The sequence below is a fragment of the Phascolarctos cinereus genome, unplaced genomic scaffold (genome assembly GCF_003287225.1).
Source record: "Phascolarctos cinereus isolate Bilbo 61053 unplaced genomic scaffold, phaCin_HiC Scaffold_4;HRSCAF=312, whole genome shotgun sequence".
NCBI classification, from domain to species: domain Eukaryota; kingdom Metazoa; phylum Chordata; class Mammalia; order Diprotodontia; family Phascolarctidae; genus Phascolarctos; species Phascolarctos cinereus.
The window spans coordinates 667,183,826-667,199,662 of NW_027555847.1; positions in this window are offsets into that span (position 1 = coordinate 667,183,826).

A 15,837-nucleotide genomic window follows, 5' to 3' on the forward strand; every position below is an offset into this window, starting at 1 on the left:
TCAGCTATCTTTTCCAACTTTAGTTCATATATAAATTTGACAAGTATGGCATACCTTTATCTAAGCCATTGATAAAAAAAAAATTGAAGCAAGGCAGCTAGATGGCACAGTAGTTAGAGCTCCGACCCTGGAGTCAGGAGGACCTGAGTTCAAATCTGGCCTCAGACATGTAACACTCACTAGCTGTGTGACTCTGGGCAAGTCACTTAACCCCAATTGCCTCACACACAAAAAAAATAGAATACTTAATGTTGCAAATCATTCCTTTGAGAATGTTTGTGAACACTGCCAGGAATCAAAGACAAGGTCACTGACCTATAGTTTACAGACTCCACTCATTTCCCTTCTTTGAAAAGGAGGACATTTGTCCTCCTGTCCTGGGGCATCTCTCCATTTCTCTTGGCATCTGTACTAGTACATCTGGGCCTGTTAACTTGACTTCATCAAGGTTAATTGGGTTTTTCCTCACCTGAGTAATGTACAATACAGCTCAAATGCTAGTTCTTACAGGAGTCCTTTCTTCTTTCCTCCTATTCCCCCTCCTTGTTACCTCTCTCCCCCTTCCCCTCAAATGCCTTCTCATTCACTCTGCATATATTTTGTACATATCTATGTTTGTACATGTTCTATCTACATACGCTATTTATGTACATGTTGTTTCTCCCAGGAAAATATAAGCCTCTTGAGGCCAGACACTTTCATTTTTGTCATTATGACCCATCACCTAGCATAGTAGGGATTCAATAAATGTTTATTGAATTTAATCAAATTACCATCTCCTCACTTGTGCTGGCTATTGTGTCAGGGCCTATTCTTGTTGTTCAGTTGTTCAATCATGTATGGCTCTGCATGATCCCATTGACTGTCCATGGGGTTTTCTTAACAAAGATATTGGAGTGTGTTAACTGGCCTTGCCTGATCCCAGAACTGCAAATCGCCTGAGAGCAATCAAAACCAGTTTAAAAAAAAAAAAAAAGGAGCCCCTGTTCTGACCAGGTGTTACCACTCCCAAGACTCCCCCAGCTTTCTCTATGGATTTTCCTTTGTTATGCAGAACAGCTTACAAGCAAAACAGCTTCCCAAGGCTGCTTCTCGGGAGACCCTCTTCCCCTGTTGAAATGTATTTAACCCTGCCCCTCTCTGGCCCTCTTGGGTACTTCAGTACTTTGATGCAATGTGGTGGCCCCAAATGACACTTTCCTTGCTCCCATTAAAGATCCTAATTTTTGCGATTTTGGTAGTATTCTTTACTTCAGGTTGAGCTATCTGGGTGTCAGAAGTGGGATTTGAAGGCACCTGCCTTTTTGAAAGCTGCTGTTTTCAACCTCATATGCCCAATACCAGCCGGGAGTTCTTGTGTACCAGTCCAGATTCAACTCATTGATCTGGCCTGGATAAGCCAGTCTCTTGAATTTCCTGAGCTCCTGTCTGTTTTTGATTAAGTTCTTAGCTCTTTAATCCAGGGTTTGGTAAAGACCCACAGGCAGTTTTGGGTCCATTCGCACAAGTCCCTCTGAAAAAGGGACAGCTGCTGAATTTGTAATTGTGGACCACATGTGGCCACTCCAACAGGACCTTCTAAAAGTCAGGCTGCCAGGCATGAGTTTTGTGTTTTTGTCTGTCTTTGTAGAGTGTTGCTGCATTAAGTGTGTGTGTGTGTGGTGGTGTGTGTGTGTGTGTGTGTGTGTGTGTGTGTGTGTGTGTATGTATGTAAGCACTCCCATATGTCCATAAGTAAAAAGTAGGCGGAATTTTTTTCCTTCTTCTCATGTGGTAGAGAGGGAGGGGAGGGAAGGTGTGGTAATAGCACACAATGGGAGCCAGTAGCAAAAATAGGCCTTGAGAAACAGTTTGAGACAAGCACTTGATGGGTTTTTCTCCACATGCTTCCTTTCCCCTCTGCAAACAATTAATTTGAATAAGGCCCTTACCTTTGATAATGTGGATCACTGAATTATGCAATCTCCCTGCTAGGAAAAGCAGAATTGTCTGAAAGGTAATTTACACAGAGGCAGTTAGAGGTGATCACAGCTTGATTTTTTTTTACCTGTTTTTATGTATTTGTTTCTAACTAAAACTTTGATTGGAAATTGATCTTGATTATTAGAAATTATAAATCCATCTTTAATTGAACCCCAAAATTAACACTTATAGACTATGTTCAATTTGAATCTGGGGAAATAAATGTCTGGCTTTTCAGGTACCAAACAGAGTTGTAAGTGTTAATTTGTGGAAAAGAGAAAAGTTTCTATGAATCAGGGACCAACCAAAAGATAAATAGGATTTGATTAGAAAATCTAATTAGATACTTGGGAGTTTTACAAATTAAAATGAAATAGAAATCAATTTAAAAATAACTTTGGAATCAGTGTGTGTTTGAACTTAGAAATTTTACTATAATTTGTATGAGATTCCTACCCCTTTTTTATAATAGGTTATATATTTACATTTTTGAGAACTAAAATTGTTAAGAACCTCTTAATAGAGTTCTGGTGCCTCCATCTTTTGAGGACTAATAGAATTGAGAGAGAGGTTAAGGAAGAAAGTTTAATCATGTTGAAAAAGGTTTGAGGAAATTTTCTGTTTTCATACAAAAAAAAGCATATGGGAAACTTCACATGGTTATACTTTGTGACGTGCAGCTTGGATTCCGGTACTCTGAAGCTGAGGGATGAAAATGGGAAACTGTTGCTTATCCTTATATGGATAAGGGGATAGGTAACTGACGCTGGGATCTTAGAACTGATCCAGCTCTTGGAGGAAATCAGGAAAAAGTTATAGGGAGCTGGGAAGTGTCACCATGTGACTTTAAAAATGAGTTTATTGATGATAATAATGGACTCTCTTTTTGAAATGCTAACAGTAGATGGGCCTTAGATAAACTGCAATTTAAATATTACCATTAGTGATTATAAACCCAGATTTGATTTGGTTAAAATATGTCCTGAATCTAAATGTGGTCTTAAAGTTACTTCCTTATCAACAATCATGGTAGATTAAAGCTTAAGATGAGGAATTGCCACCTTAGATTTTTGACCTTAGATTAGCTGAAAATTGAAGGCCTTGTGAAATAGTTGAAATAATTTGGTCTTAAAAGAATGATTCTGAATAATTGAAATTATTACTTAAGTATTCTGTATGATACCATTTGAGAACATAGATCCTGGTGTAATTGAATTTATTCTGGTCTTATTTTAAGTGAAATATATCTCTCCTAATAAGATGCTTTTGATAAGTCAGAATTTGTTGTGCTATATGGTATTAAGACAAAGTATTTAAAAATACATAGATCTGGAAATTGGTTAATTATGTGATCTTAAAACAAGTTACCTCAGTTTACCAATCTGTAATGTGGATAAAAATAATACTTCACATTGATTTGATAATTCATTGCATTAGGACTTGGTAAAATGATAAATTCCTTTTAGATCAGTATTCTTTTGGCTTATAGATTAAATGCTTATAGATTCAGTTGTTAAAAGAATGATGTTAAATATTTGAAACTGTTCATTTAGAAGTATATACATATTTATAATGTTTTTATTTAATTTTAGTTGGGAACTAGAAATTACAAAAGGAGAAGATTCTGAAGCTTTGCCCTCTTAGTCCTGCCACCCACCTTTCAGGATGGTTTGTAAGGAGTTCTTGTTTATAGAGTACTTTGACATCAGGCTTTGCCCATATTAGGCAAACGTTGGCTATTTTCACTGCTCTATCCATTGTATCAACTCTCTGTGAAAACTCTCAAAGATTTAAGATGGGGCATGCCCTGGCAGGATCAGGCTAAACTCTGTAGAGTCTTTGTGTGGGCCAAAAATCAGCCCTCCACCTAGAACAATAGTCGTTGTCCTTCATGCTTAAAGAGGACCAAAATGACATCAATATGTTGGAGTCAAGGTACAGTGCGTTCAGCTGTGGCTGATCAGACCAGTACGAATCTGAAAGGCACAGGTCAGGAACAAATAGTTCATGCAAACATTTGGAGTGGAGATGTCTCTAAATCTGTGCATCTCATGTTTCTTTTGAGCTACTGTGATTCTGCTTTGCTCATAGAACACAGTACCTTCTTTGATGTGGGCACGCCATGCTGGGTGGTCTTTGCCAGTGTTTCCCAATCCCAAAGTTCTTCAGAGAGACCTTGAGAGTGTTCTTGTATTGCTTCTTCTGACCACCATGTGAGCACCTGTCTTACATGACTCTCCATAAAATAGTCTTTTAGGCAAACATACATTTGGCATTCCAACAACATGGATGAACCATTGGAGTTATGCTCTCTGCAACAGAGTTTGAATGCTTGGCAGTAGTTCAAGAAAGGACCTCAGTGTCCTGTACCTTATCTTGCCAGGTGATCTCCAGAATCTTCCTAAGACAATTCAAGTAGAAGTGATTCACCTTCCTGGTCTGATGCTGGTATGCTGTCCAGACTTCACAGGCATATGACAATGAGCACAACAGCTCTGTGGACCTTCAGTTTGGTAGACAGCCTAATACCTCTTCTCTCTCACACTTCCTTTGGAGCCTCTCAAATACTGAGCTAGCTCTGGCAACGCATGTGTCAATCTCATCGCCTACATGGACAACCCTGGAAAGTATACTGCTGAGGTTAGTGTACTTATCCATGGTATTCACATTTTCTCCATTTGCTGTAACCAATGGTTCCACATATGGATGGTGTGGTGCTGGCTGGTGGAGACCATCTGTTTTCTCGGTTTTGATTCTTAGGCCAGAATTAGTACAGGCAGCAGAGAATTGATCTATACTTCCTTGCATCTCAGCTTCAGAGGCAGCATTGAGTGCACAATCACCTGTGAACAAAAAATCGGGCGCCAACTCTCCCCCCACATAGCCTTTTCAAGTTAAATAATTTACATTTTTGTCCTCATTGAAAGCTTCTGACAACATTGCAGAAAACATCACGCTAAAAAGCACAGGAGCAAGCACATAGCTTTGTTTCACTCCATTGGTGACTGGGAAAGCATGAGAGCATTGTCCATTATCCAGAACCCAGACAAGCATGCAGCCATGAAATTGATGTACAATACTGATGACTTCTCCAGACAGCCAAATTTTTACATAATTTTCCACAAGCCGTCATGACTGACAGTAACAAAGGCCTTAGTCAGATCAATGAATGTTGTATACAGACCTCTGTTCTGCTCTTGGCATTTTCCCTGGAGTTGTCAGGCAGCAAACACCGTATCAACTGTTCCTCGGCCCTTTCTGAAGCCACACTGGCTCTAGCATAGATGACCATCTTCCAGCTGAAGGATCAGCCTGTTAAGGAGGATTCTGGCAAGAATCTTGCCAGAAATGCCTAAGAGAGAGACATCCCCGCCCCATGATTGTCACAGAACAATCTGTTTCTTTTACCTTTGTAGAGATGGACAATAGAGGAATCCTTAAACTCCTGGGGGATTACCTCCACTTGCCGTATAACCAGTAAAATTTCAGTCAGCTTTTGTGAGCAGTGGACCCCCTGCCTTGTAAACCTTGGCTGGAATAGAATCAGCACCAAGAGCTTTGCTGCAGGAGAGGAGCCTAATGGCATTTAAAACCTCCTCTTCAGTCGGAAGTTCAGCTAGAGAGGGATTAACTTCAACCAGATGTATATGGTCAGTGGCTTCAGCACTGATTGATAATGGTCTGTTGAGAACGCTATGGAAGTGTTCAGCCCATCTCTCCAGGATCATGTCCTTAACACTAATCAATGTGGCTCCACAGCACTGAATAGTTGAGATGCATCCTGCAGTCTTTGGCCCATAAGTAGCTGTCAGGGCACCATAAAAGTGCTTTGGATTGTTACTATTAGTATAAAATATACTTATTAGTATATTTCATCTGTCTTCTTACTGAGCCAAGAATACTGCATCTCTCTAAACTTCACTTGCACTTTACTTTTGATGGAGTTAAATGCTGCCTTCTTAGAAGTGGATGAACCATCCTGCTGGTAAACCTGTGGAGTTCTCATTTTCAGTTTAGCAGCTTCTGAATTTCCCCATCATTTTTAAAAAAAATTTTTTTTTTTGGTGAGGCAATTGGGATTAAGTGACTCGCCCAAGGGTCACACAGCTAGTTAGTGTCAAGTGTCTGAGGCCAGATCTGAACTCAGATCCTCCTGATTCCAGGGCTGGTGCTCTATCCACTGCACCACCTAGCTTCCCCATTCCCATCATTTTTGTCAAACCAGTCTTAATGTTTGTGAGTGTTCTGGCCCAGATGTACACCGAACCTCTGAAAGCTGCCCACTCCTTTTCTGCTCCACTGTTGCCAGCTGTGTTTTGGCTCAGCTTTCCCTTTGGGTTAGCAACAAACTTCCGGGCTTGGAGAAGCACTCTCATCTGTTGACTTTACATCTTCTGGTAGTCTTCAGCCCTGGGGCTGCCACTTTTGTTGAATGTGAATATTTAACTTGGAGAAGATAAGTCTATGATCACACATCAGCTTCATCACTCTCATATCCTGTGTGGCTCTTCTCCTTACAATGACATAGTCTATTCAATGCCAACGGAGGGTACATCCATAAAGTTTTATTGCATTTAGGTAAATGGAAGATGGTGATTAGGTCATGACATGCACAAATCTTCAGTAGAAGTGGCTGTTGCTGTTGCTATTTCTAACTCCATTCCTCCCAAAGACTCCCTGGCATGTCTGGTAGTCTGTGCCTACTCTGGCATTAAAGTCACCCAAAATTCTAAGCTTGTACTCTTTGGCACATTGATGATGAGGGTCTCCAGGTCTTCATAAAAAAAAAAAAACTTTTGGATATCATCAAGGTTCATCATGGCGGGAGCATATACACTGATGATGGTGGCCCGGCACCTGCCTGCAAGTGGCAATCACATTGTCAAGAGTCTGTCATTCACTCCTTTTTGGTAGGTGTACAAGCTCATTAACTAGATTAATTTTGATTGCAAAACCTACACCAGCTTCATGGCACTCCCCTTCACTGCAGCCACTCCAGAAAAAACGCATGTATCTAGCTCCAGTTTCAGCAAGCTGGCCTTCATTTGCCAGCTTTGTTTCACTCAGGGCTGCTATTTGGATGTGATACTTGTTGAGGTCTCTCACAACAAGAGCTGTTTGTCTTTCAGGTCTACTGGATTTCGTGTTGTCCATAAGCATGCACACATTCCATGATGTGATGGTGAGTGGAATCATCTTTGCAAAAGTTTTTGTACATTTTTTTTGTGCTTAGACCACAGTGTGTGATCCCCACCTGCCTTAGTAAGCAGGACAGGCTTAGGTGAAGGAGACAATTTTTAGGACACCTCTTCTAGCCTCTTCCTCACACCAGGAGGTAAGCAGTGTGGTCCTTTAAAAAGGCTGCTCAGATATCCCACTGCTGTGGGAAGGCGATCCTATGGCCTGTGCTACCTGTGTGCAGGGTTGTAACTATAGCACCCAGTGTATCTACATCTGCTGCTTCATCACTTGCCTGTCGTCACAAGACTCTGAGATAGGTAAAGATGATTAAGATGGCATGGGTTATATCTTTTGATTTGTGCATAAATCGGATTTAAGTGAAGCAGAGTTGCACAAAGTTGTCAGCCTCACTCTCTCTTCCAGAGTCATTGAAGTCCAGTGGTGAGACAAAGTCAAGACAAGTGGTAATGGTTCAGGATGCAGGAGATGACCTTGGTGTCTTTCATGTCTAACCAAGCTCTAAGCTCTCAGCAGCATCTGCTTCAGTCTACTTCATGACCATTGGAACAAATTGTTCTCATGTGACCATTCCACTGCGGGAAGTCTTCACATGCTTGGGATAGACACCCCCCCAATTCGCCATGGGTTTGGGACCCCTTGGTTTCCCTCAACCTGGTTAAGCCCATTTGCTGAAATGGTTACGGGGGTGTGGCTGCTGAGCATGCCATAGCTTCTTGGAGCCCTGGTGAGAATTAGATGATAGGTGGATACCAAAAGTAGGTGAGCAGCCCTGAAAAGGGCTTGGTATACCTTACGCCAGAGGTGCTAGTCTTCCCTGAACACACCCTATACCCCACTTAGAACAATAATACTCGCCCTACCGTACCATGAGCTAACCTAATATTCACAACAGTTATGAAATGAGTAAGGCTTCATATTATTTTTGTTGAATGCGTTTTATTTTATTAAGATTGTAAAATTTCTTCACTGTTTTATCTGGTAAGGTATGTGAGACTTGCCTTTTGACGTGGTTATAAGTTTGTTTCAGCTCTGCAGGTGGTGATATGGTATAAGGTTTTATAATGCTTAAATCGGAGAGCGGCAAGATTCAGAGGTGGAAGAACTAGCTTCACACCCAGTTAGAATGAGTAAGTCTACAGATTAGCTTGCAATTAAGAAAGTAAGTCCCACCTACATTTATTAAGCTGTATTAAAGTCTTAACTTAGAAATGGGAAAAGTATGAGTTTTCAGATTACAGGAGAGATATATAACAAGGAAAAGAAGGTTTGAATACCCTGCAATCTTTAGAAAGGCAAAACCCCTTCCCTAATGTATTTACATTTTTGAACAGTTCTGGGGAGGAGGAGAGCTATTGGGCTGGGAATACAATTATCCCTTCCACATCTCTGGGGTTAAGGGCATGGCCCCACCTCTATCTGGAAAATCTGTGCAACATTTTTTGGCCCTCTCTTCATATACCAGAGAAGAAGTCTGAATTATTATGGCATTAAAAGATAAAATATATTGATATTGTACAATACTATATATATATTTATTTATGCATTTCTGAGTTTCTAAACTTTTTCTGTGTCATCTGCTAGCCTTCATGTGTCATCTGTGGCTTCCACAAAACTCCGCAATAATTCCCATGTAATTTCTTATGCTGACCCAAGATATATTGAAACCGTGATGGGGAGCTTCTCCTGTGGAAGGGATAACTGTAGTTCACAGCCCTGGCTTACTAAATCTTTGTTAATTACTTGTCTTTTATGTCATAATTTAAAGTACTAAAGCCTTGGTCAAAGAACTAAAGCTGAACAGTGTCTAGGTAGAATCAAAACCTGGGAATCTGAGGAAAATGGACCTTGCCAAGGTTATCAGGTGTGTTGGAAGCTGCTGGGCTTGGAGATGGGAACGGATTCATGGAATACTAGATGGAGAAGTGATCTTAAAGCCTGGAACCCTGGGGGTTCAAGCGAGTCCTCAGAGATACTTCCCTGGGCGTAATGATCGTGTGACTCTGGGCAAATCACTTGGCCTCTTGGCGTAAGTAGCCAGAAAATTTCAGAAAAAAAAAACAAAACCTGAAAACTGGAGGCTTCCTTAATAGGCCCAGGAAACTTTTATCTCACTTGGTCCTGGTGCTATATTTGAGTTGTGGTTTTTTTTTTAATAGCTCTGTTAATAGCCCAGTTTCTTTCATCTAAAGCCACATATTTAAATTTCTGAGGGCAAAATTTGGATATGGAGCAATGAGGGATTTGTATGCAAGTCTGTATGTATGTGAGGAAGCTTTTGGTCTCCTACCCTTTAATACGCTTGAAAGACTGTCGCATGCTTCACTTTTTTTATGCTGACATGTTTGTTCTTTTCATTATGGTGAAAGTGTCTGTTGTTTGGAACCTCATTGATTCTACCAATGTGTAGTCCATGGATAACAAGGGAAAATGCGCAGTTGTACCAAAGCCTGGAACAGCCTACAACTTGGTTCGCTCTAGTTTGTTTGCATGTTTGCCATTTAATACACATCACATACGCATACGTTGGCACCATTTGGCTTTTGCAGCAGCGACATACAAGAGTTATTTTAAAAACTGATCCATCTCTACACACCAAAGAGGATGAAAGTGATTAGGTATTTGGTACCAATATTAATACTCATCTATGTTTGCTATAAGTTCTAGTCAGGAATGATGGCACAGCTGTCAGAGTTGAGAGAATTCTCATGACCCAGACCCAGCGGAGCTGATGAGCTAGATTGAGTCAAACGCTCCCAGTAAGGCTGTCTTTGCTGGAAGTGTGCAATTGTTAGCCAGTCAAACTGTGCACAGGAGGACCTTAACCAGGCACTCACACTATGAAGGTAAGGGACTGAGAGAGGGAATAGAGGGAAAGAGGTTTATCAGATGTATACAAAGAGCTCTCCTGAGGAAGTCAACCAGCAAGAGCTCATGGTAAATTAATTTCACCTGTAGTTCAGTACTACAAGATTAACAGGCACTCTAGAAATGTACATGAGTGGTGCTGTTTTTTAAAGCGTTTTACATAAAATGTTTCTTTTTCTCTGGCTTTGTCCACTGGTATTCATGGCATTGAATGTAAACAGGTTTCTAATAATGACCTAGAACGTTGTAGTTTGAGCTGTGTCCAACGGGGAGAGGGGGTGTGGGGAGGGGAATACTGAGTCTGCTTAGGGTTGGAAACGTTTTTTTAAGCAAACTTTGAATTTTATTGAACTAGACCAAGGGTCTTTGTAACAGAATCAGTTAATATCCTTCCAATTTAACTATTACATGCTATTAAAGTATTACATACACTAATAATGGTGTTATTGTTCAGTCTTTTTTTTGGTAATTTTTTTTTATTTTACATTTAAATACAAAATGAGAAATGAAAAAAATGAGGGGATTCAATCTAAAGCAATAAATTTCCATTTCAAGAAAACCTATATAGTAAATACTACACATTGTTTTCAAAGCTACCCAGCTTTTCTTTGCTTCCTTGTTTTTTAATAATAGAGACAAAAGGTTTGAGCTAACTTTCATTACTTGACCTAGTTATTGGCAAAATAAATTTAAAGTTGTGTTTAGACCGGTTTCCTAGGAGATTTTTAGCAGAGAAGAATATCTCTATTAATGACCTGAACCGTCAAAGAATTGTTCTGAGATCACACCCAAACCACAGGACTGCATCAGATGCTTCCAGAGAAACAGAAGGCTATGTGGTGTATGAAACTTATGATACGCACAATTTTATTACTGTTTCCTTTTTCCCTTTGCCCCTTTTTTCTGTAAGGTCTACTTATGAAAGCCATTCTCTGTCTCATTTCTTACCTAGCCTTAATCATTGAATGGGCGTTGCCTCATCAAATTGAAACCTATGAAAGACTTTAGCTTAAAAAGGCCAAGGCCTCCTGCTACATCCCGGGCCATCTCCAGTCATCTTGATCTATATCTGGCCCTGGACCCAGATGGCTCTGGGGGAGAGAGTGAAGCTGGTGACTTTGCACAGCCCTCCCTCACTTACACCCAAATTACTTGCATGTCACAGCATCACCTCCCTGATGTCATGGTCTTTGAGAGCAAAGGATAAATAACAGCTACAACAACTTTTTGGTTTTCTTTTGTTCTCTGCTGAGTACTTTTTACTTTATTTTTTCCCCTCTTTACCCCCCCACCCTAAAGAAGGCTACAATTAAGCATATTTATGCATATACGTTGATATCTATAAACATAGATATATGAACACATACACATGACCGTTCCGTGCTTATTTCATCCTATCATGTTTCTCTGAAGGTGGATAGCATCTTTCTTCATAAGTCCAAGTCTTTCCATGTTTTTCTAAATCAACCAGCCATCATTTCCTATACCACAGCGATCATCCTTTCTGTATTCAAACAGCATCTTCCTTCATAGGATCTTTGAGGTTAACTTGGGTATTTATAATAGTCAGAATTATTTGGTTGCTCAAAGCTGTTCTTAAAACAATATTGCTGTTATTGTATACAATGTTCTCTTGATTCTGCTCATTTCACGCTTCATTATTTTGTGGAGGTCTCTCCATGCTTTTCTAAAATCACTGAGCTCATCGTTTCTTTTCTTTTCTTTTTTTTTTTTAGTGAGGCAATTGGAGTTAAGTGACTTGCCCAGAGTCACACAGCTAGGAAGTGTTATGTATCTGAGGCTAGATTTGAACTCAGGTCCTTCTGACTCCAGGGCTCTATCCACTGTGCCACCTAGCTGCCCCGAGCTCACCATTTCTTATAGCAGAGTAATATTCCATCATGAACATATACCACAATTTGTTTAGCCATTCCCCAGTTGACAAGCATCCCTGCAATTTACAGTTCTTGTCCACCACAAAGAGAGCTGCTAGAAATATTTTAGAACATGTAGGCTCTTTCTCATTTTTCCTAACCCTCTTGGGAAACAGACCTAATCGTGGTATTGCTGGGTCAAAGGGCATAGGTAGTTTCACAGCTCTTTGGGCATAATTCCAAATCTCTCTCCAAAATGGTTGGATCAGCTTACAAGTCCACCAATTAATTAAGGTCCCAATTTTTCCACATACCCTCCAACATTTCTCATTTTCTTCTTTTATCATTTTAGCCAATCTTATAGGTGTTATATGATATCGCAAGGTTGTTTTAATTTGCATTTCTCTAATCAATAATGATTTAGAGCATTTTTTTTTCATATGACTATAAATTGTTTTAATTTCTTCATCAGAAAACTGCCTGTTCATATCCTTTGACCATTTATCAGTTGGGGAATGACTCACGTTCTTATAGATTTGACAAAGTTCTTTATATATTTGAGATATGAGATCTGAGGAATTATCGATAAAATTTTTTTCCCAGTTTTCTGCTTTCCTTCTGATCTTGGCTACCTTAGTTGTTGTTTCATCATTTTTTCAGTCATGTCAGACTCTTCTTGACCTCATCTGGGGTTTTCTTGGCAGAGATACTGGAGTGGTTTGCCATTTCCTTTCCCAGCTCATTTTATAGATGAGGAAACTGAGACAAATGGGGTTAAGTGACTTACCCAAGGTCACACAGCTAGTAAGTATCTGAGGAAGGATTTGAGCTCTGGTTTTCTTGACTTCAGACCCAGCACTTTATCTACTGAGCCACTTAGCTGCCCAAAATTTTGATTACTTTTATGTGTTGTTAGGGGCAGTGCCAAAATGGTAGAGAAAATGCAGGAACTTGAGCTCTCCCCAAACCTTGCCAAAAACTTTAAATAATGCCCCAAAACAAATTCTGGAGTGACAGAACCCACAAAAATATGGGGTGAAACAATTTTCCAGCCCAAGACAGCTTAGAAGATCGGCAGCAAAGATCTGTTGCACCTTGGTGAGAGTGGAACTCAGTCCAGTGCAGGCCACACCCCAGCAAACCAGCAGTAGGCCTTGGGGGCAACTGAATCAGTGGGGGCAGTGACAGTTTCCAGACCTCTCAGCCCCAAGACAACTAGTCAGAAGGAGATTACAAGGGTCCCTTGGCTGGTACCAGGGGCAGGACTCTATTGCATTGTCCATACTTGGATCTGTGTTGAAATTCTGGGTCTCTTTCCTCTCTGAAAGGCTACCCCAATACTGAAATACTTATAAGCAGCCCTAGCAATATATATATACTCGCTCAAGAAATTCCTGGTAATTGCTATTACAATTCATTTCTAATGAAAATGTAAAAAAGAGGGGACAGCTATGTGACGCAGTGGATAGAGCACCAGCCTGAAGTCAGGAGGACCTGAGTTCAAATCTGGCCTCAGACACTTGACACTCACTAGCTGTATGACCCTGGACAAGTCAATTAACACCAATTGCTTCACCAAAAAGAAAAAAAAAAGGAAAAAAGAGACTGCTAAAAGCATATTCTATATTCAGTTAAATCAAGATGGCTAATGAGATGAACTTTCACCACTGCTCTATGCACCAATGACTTAAAGGCTACCCCCTTGTAGTTGTTCTAAGGTATATTACCAAAGGGATTGAGATGGAGATGTCACATGTTCAAATAATTTTTTAGCAAATACTTATTAAGCACCATTCAGAATCTTTCTGCACTTTCATGTGGAGCACAAAAGTATGGTAAGCTTTTAGTAAAATTTATTTAAATCAACACTTGACAGTGGCTGGTGCATTAAATTGTACATCTCCTGAATTATTTCTTTCCTGCACCCTTTAATAGGGTTGGAGTCTAATGCAGTTTAACATAATACATGTATGCTTGCCTAAAAGACTATTTTATGGAGAATTCACACAAGGCAAGCACTCACATGGTGATCAGAAGAAGTGATACAAGGACACACTTCAAGTAGACTTCATTTTTCTTGAGGTTTTTTTAGTCCATGTTTTCTTTTATAACATGACTATTATGGATATGTTTTGCATGACTACCCATGTAGAGCCTATATTGAATTGCTTCACTTCTCATTAGGGGAGTGGGAGTGGAGGGAGGAAGAGAATTTGGAACTCAAACTTTTGAAAACAAATGTTAAAAATTATTTTTACATGTAACTGAGGGAAATAAAATATTAAATAAATACAAAAAAATGAAAAAAGTAAAAAAAAAGAACTTTGGAATTGATTGTGTGACATGGGAGACACTGGCACAGGAGCACCAAGCTTGGCGTACCCTCATCAGAGAAGGTGCTGTGCCCTAGGAGCAAAGCAGAATTGAAGTAGCTCAAAAGAACACAAGATGTGCAAATTTAGAAAATTCACCCCAAATGTTCACATGGACTATTTGTGCCCTACCTGTGGTAGAGCCTTCCAAGCTCATATTGGTTGGATCAGCCACAGTCAGAGACACTGAAACTTGACTCTAACATAGTGATATCATTTTGGTCCTCTTTGAGAATGAAAGACAACAACCATACATCACGCAATAATAAAACATTTTAATCGGCATCAAAACTTTGATTATGCCAGGGATGATACATCCCTGTTGTAGCTGACAGCATGGGTCAGTAAGTTCTTCACTGAGTGCTTTAGAATAGTTGAAAATCAAGCCCCTGTAAGGTATTGTGTCAGACTGTGGGGTTCAGATTTAAATCATCAGCTCTCTTATCATATATTTGAGCAAAACCCTAAAGAGCCCCAAAGTCAATCTCCCAGATATCACCTACACATTTTCAGAGCTTGAGTCAGAGCTCTTCCCTTTGTCCTTTTGAACCTTAGGGTAACCCATTTTGGGAAGTTTTCCTTTTTCCCCCATGGTGATTCCCTCATCACCAAGATTTCTTGTCTGTCCTATAGCCAGAGACTCACTCAGACTTTTTGAGACCTTAACCATCTTGTTTCTCAGTCATTTTCTAGTGACCCAGCTCCAGACCAGTCTACTTTGCAGCTAGAACCTGGAAACTTGATCTATTTGAAAAGATGCTTGTGCAAGGATGCCCTACAGGCCAAGGAGAAAGGACCCTACCATGTCCTCCTGACCAATCTGTTGACAGCTAGATACATCTGTCTCATCTAAAGAGGGCCCCAACTCCTGAGTGGACAACCCAGCCCACTACTAGTGATTTCAAGCTCCATCTGGCCGGAATGCAGACAACTGCAGTAGGAGATGCTCTCAGAAACCAGACATCTACATGAGAAGTCTGAACTCTAAGATATGATGGGTTGATGAAATGGACAGTAGGAGTGAGTTACCCTTCCCTTTCTCTTCTTTCCCATCTGCTATTGTTCTTTGCAAGGTCTGTTTGCCCCCAGTAGCTCCTATCAATGTGCAAGTCAATCTCTTTTCCTCTTCCCCTCACACTATTCCTATCATGGTGAGCCACATAGTTAAAAACCCTTGCTAATCCCACTACCTTGGTGGACATTTTTAGTTGGCTTACTTTTAGTCTTAGGAATGTCTACCCTCTTTTTCAGGGACTATTGGCTCTCCTTGTATGCACCTTACTCCTTTTTAGAGGAAGGGAAGTGTTGCCCATACATGCCTTCTCATACTGGGGTCCATATTACTGATACTGTCATGGTACAGCAGCTCATAGAACTGCTCAATGCCTCCCTTGGTTATTGACAGAATTAGTCCTGACAAAGAAGGGGGAATGTTGAATACATATGACTATGAACTGACCTTGACTGAGCCCAGAGCTTTAAATTGCCTGAGGGCAATTGAAACCAGTTAAAAAAAAAGGAACCCCTGTTACCACTCCCCAGACTCCCCCAGTTTTCTCTAC